Genomic DNA, 4,977 nt, shown 5'->3' on the forward strand with positions numbered 1-4,977 from the left:
GTGTGCACACTAACCATATCACATATAAACAGAACACTAGTACGTGTATGGTGCATCTAAAAATCATAAATTAATACATTTCAAAATCTCAAATTTTTTCATAAACATACCGGGTTTATTCCATCCAATTAAACCCTTAAAATTCCCACAATTTCTTTATAATCGTCGCCATAAATTCCATGATTTCCAAATCTACTAACTCCCAAATCCACCAATTTAAATATTCAAATTTTTCCAATGGCATAAATATTTTTGAAATATAATAAATTAAATCACATAATATTCCATGGGCATACATATCAAAATTGAAGTCACCAACATAAACAAATATTTTCCTTGAAATATTTGAAAGTCAAATCATGCCCAATTTAATGTTAAAACCACAAGAATTTCATATATAATTGAATTCCACAATTCTCAATACCATAAAATAATTTTCACATGGCATAAATTTATATAATGCATATTTCCTTTAATCAAAATAAATCCACCAATAATTTCCACAATAAATCAATTAAATATTTGACACATAGAATATAAATTTCAAACGTTCAATTCACACATAATATTCACAAATTTAATTTCCGAAATTAATTTGAAGGTGGGTCACTCACCTGGAGCACGCAATTAAACCACGATCCACCATGGGATCAATTCCACGACTCACCCGTCCTCCTAGAACATAATTCACACCCAGTCAAATAAAATAATATTTTATTCGGGTAAATAATACCCGGTATCCAGGGGGTTAAACACAAACGTTAACCAAAGTTGACGAGTAATATACCGAATTGAAGCTTGAGCGACGAGGATTACAAATCCGATCTTACTTCCCGGAGATCGGACCGGTGGTGTCAGGACCCGTCCAGAATTCCTCCTCCGGAACCCTAGACAGCCCTGATCCCAGGGAAATACCACCGAACCTTCCAACGGAAAATCCGGCAGCACCTCCCCTAAGGGATTTACTTACCACAAATTTACCTGCACTGAAAACACACTTCAAAAATATCCCCTTATTCCTCCCACAAACTACAAATTGGTTCCACAAATTGCAGTACTTAAAAAAATAAATACAGTAATCCAGTGCAAAATAACTACAACAAGAGTGAAAGAAATATTACAACTGCAATAAAAGAATAACAGGGTACTGCCGAACTAAAACAGCGAGGAAGATCAAGTCCGCTCCGAGTGAACACCGACAACCTGGTACCTAGAGGAACGGAATTTAAGAGTGTGAGATGCTAATCATCTCAGTGAGCGACCCTACTACTATACCATATATTATCACAGTAATAAGTACAAATAATAATTATTTGGAAATAATATTTTCTCTCAAAACCCTTACAATTCTCTCAGTTGGAAAGGTTCCCCTTTTAAAACAATTTCACAAAACCCTTTATCCATATTCCCCGAAAACCAAGACATCAATTAAATACCAGAAGCGGTAACAATTATATTTTTAATTCCAATTCAGTTTCCAAACATTTTATTTTTAAAACACAGTTCTGAAAATCATTTGATGCACCCACTATATACCAGTGGCGCCAACAGTACCCAGCGTCCCAAGGTACCGCCAGACAGGAGGTTATAGAAAGAAACCGGCATACGGTCGCGTGGCGTCCCACTGCGCCGCTGCTAACCTGGTGTCCCGGCCAAAGGGGGGTGGCCGCCCTCTCCGATGGCATCCACAGGACACCCTCATAATATCAACCGCGCGCTACTCACACCCACCTGCGCGCTAATCACATCACCTGCGCGCTAATCACACCCACCTGCGCGCTAATCACAACCGTGTGCACACTAACCATATCACATAATCAGAACACCAGTACGTGCACGGTGCATCTAAAAATCATAAAATCCATAAATTTAAAACAAATTTCACATTTTTCATAAGCATAGCGGGCATAATCCATCCGCTTGAACCGGGAAATTCTCCACAACTTCCTTATAATTAATACCATAAATCCCATGATTTTCAAATCCACCAACTCCCAAATCCATCAATTCAAATATCCACATTTTTTTCCAAGCATAAATAATTTCTCGAAATATCATAATCAAATCCCATAATATTTTATGGGCATATTTCATAAAAATTGAAATCACCAACATAACCAAATATTTTCCTTGAAATATTTGAAAATCGAATCGTGCCCAATTTACCATTAAAACCACACCAATTTCAAAATCCTCAAAACCATAAAATAATTCCACATGGCATAAATTGTAGAATTCATATTTTCTTAAATCCAATAAATTCATAAATAATTCTACAATAAATCCAATAAATATTTGGCACATAGAAATTAAATTCCAAATATTTAATTCACACATAATATATTCATCAATTAAATTCCCCAAAATTAATTTGAAGGTGGGTCACTCACCTGGAGCACGCAATTAACCCATGATCCACTACGGGATCAATTCTACGACTCACCGGTGCTCCTAGAACAAAATTCACAGACAGTCAAATAAATTAATATTTTATTCGGGTAAATAATACCCGGTACCCGGGGGGTCAAAACACAAACGATAACTAAAATTTACGAATCATATACCGAATCGAAGCTCGAGTGATGCTAATCACAGATCCGGTCTTAATTTCCGATGATCGTACCCGACGGGGTTTGAATTTCGTCGGGAAGCTTTTCGGGTTTCGGCTCCGCAATTCTCCCAAACCGTCGCGAATTGGCGGAAACGGAAGTCGGATTTGGGTTCAGGAGGTCGAACACTGCGGACTGGAGCTGGCCGGAATTTTCGGGGTACTCGCCGGAACAGTAATTTCCGGCGGGCCGCCACGTCACCGGCAACCATCGCCGGAACAGTAATTTCCGACGGTGGCCGTTTGCTGTGAAATTTTGCAGATTTGTAGATCGTGAGGAGAGCAATCCAACGGGACCGACGGTGAGCAAAACGGAGGTCGGACGGCGGAGAAATCACCGTTTGAAGATTTTCGACCCCTCGCCGGAAAACGCTCCGATCCCGGCGCGTCGGTGGTCCGATGGCCGTGATTTTTGGTGGGTAGGCCGGACTTGAGGAGAGGATGCTGGGTGTATGGCGCGTGTACTGTATATCGGCCGGAATAGTGCCGATTCGCGGTGGCCGGCGGTGGAGGGGAAAAATCGCCGCCAAACTTCGGACGTCCGATCCGGGCGCGTCCGGCGGCCGTTCGCCGTGAAATTTGGAGGTTTTGCCGGAAATGAGGTGGGCAATCTGGCTGGCCGGTGCGTGCACAGTAACTAGGCCGGAAAAACATGAAAATGACCGGCGGCCGGCGGGTCCTCTCTCTCTCTTTCTCTCTCCTCTCTCTCTTTCTCTCTCTTCTCTCTCTTTCTCTCTCTTCCCCGAGAGTTTTTCAAAATTAAAACCCTGCGTGACACTGTTCATGCCACGTGGACCACTCAGAAGCTGACACGTGGCATTTCACTGTTCACGACCCAAAAACATTAAAATAATACGGTATCCGGTAAACTTCAAACGTCCATAACTTTTTAACCACATGTCCGATTTAAGCGTGCCGCTAGTCTATGAACTCGTATCGACGAGTACTTTACAACCATACAAGAGTCAACTCACAATTACATCACAAGAAAAAGTCAACTCCCGGCACCTTTTAGACAGTTTACACTTCAACTTGTTTTGCCCATAACTTTCAAACCGTAGCTCCGTTTTCGACGTGCTACCAGTCTACGAACTCGTGGCATCGTGCACTTCGCCACGGTACCCTAGTCAACTCAAAATTCTTACCGAGTCAAAAAGTCAACTTTTGACCCCCTTCGGTCAACGGTCAACGGTCAACCTCGGTCAACATGCACGGATTCCGGTGCGATTTGGGACGGGGTGTTACAGCCTTCCCCCCTTACAAAAATTTCGTCCTCGAAATTTCCGCACGTCACTGGAACAAACAAGGGTTCTGATCATGCACCTGCGCTTCGGGCTCCCATGTCGCTTCCTCGACTAAGTAGTTCCTTACCAACCAATCCATGCCCAACACTACTTCAAGTCCGGATAGATCTAACAGGATCAGGTCTGCTTCCATCACTTGATCTGTGAAATCGTCGGGCGTAGTCCTGGCTCCCTGCTGCGTCATAGCAAACACCCGGCCTTGACTTGTCTGTTGGGGTCTCCTTCCTCTACCTCGACTCGATCCTGCAGACGGCTGGACTGATCCCGAAGAAACTCCTACTGGCTGACTCCCCTGGGAACTCTGTCCTGGAAATATCCCCGTACGCTGTGTCCGTCGACCTGCTTCTAGCACACTGCTGCTACCATAAGGGCAATCCCTCCTTATGTGGCCTAGCTGCCCACACCGAAAGCATAAACCATCCATCTGACACTGCCCAGAATGATTCCCCCTACAAAGTGGACAAATCCGCGGAGAACCAATGCGTGACTGCTGATACGAGCTTGCATCCACACTGATCGAATGGCGAGCTGGCTGGGGCATGCGATAACTATCTCTCCTCTGGAATCTGCCTCGTGGGCTTAACCCATCACTGTCTGAGCCTGAGCTATGGCTCTTCTTAGCTGCCCCCTGTCGAGGTACTCCGCTATACGAACCTTCGAATGATCTGCGCCTCGCGGGTCTGTGTATCTCCTCCTGTCTCTCTAGCTCGAGCGCTGCATCCCTGGCGGACTGATAGGTGGGATGTACTGATCCAGAAAGGGTGTAGCCGATACTCTCTTTCAATCCGTCTATGAACCTCACCTTCTTCGTGTGATCGTCGGGAATTAGGTGCATGTAGAATTCTGATAGTTCTCGGAATCTCCTCTCGTACTCTGTCACCGTCATGTTCCCCTGTCGTAGTTCCTCGAACTCTCTCCTTCTTGCTTCACGGTAGGCAGGAGGACAAAACTCAGTAGAGAAGGCCATCTTGAACTGATCCCACGTATGCCTTGCACGAACAACTGGGCTAACTTCTCGGGTGAAAAACGTTCTCGTACCGGTAGGAAGTGTGCCGACTTGGTGAG

This window comes from Ziziphus jujuba, chromosome 1 (genome assembly GCF_031755915.1).
Source record: "Ziziphus jujuba cultivar Dongzao chromosome 1, ASM3175591v1".
NCBI lineage: Eukaryota > Viridiplantae > Streptophyta > Magnoliopsida > Rosales > Rhamnaceae > Ziziphus > Ziziphus jujuba.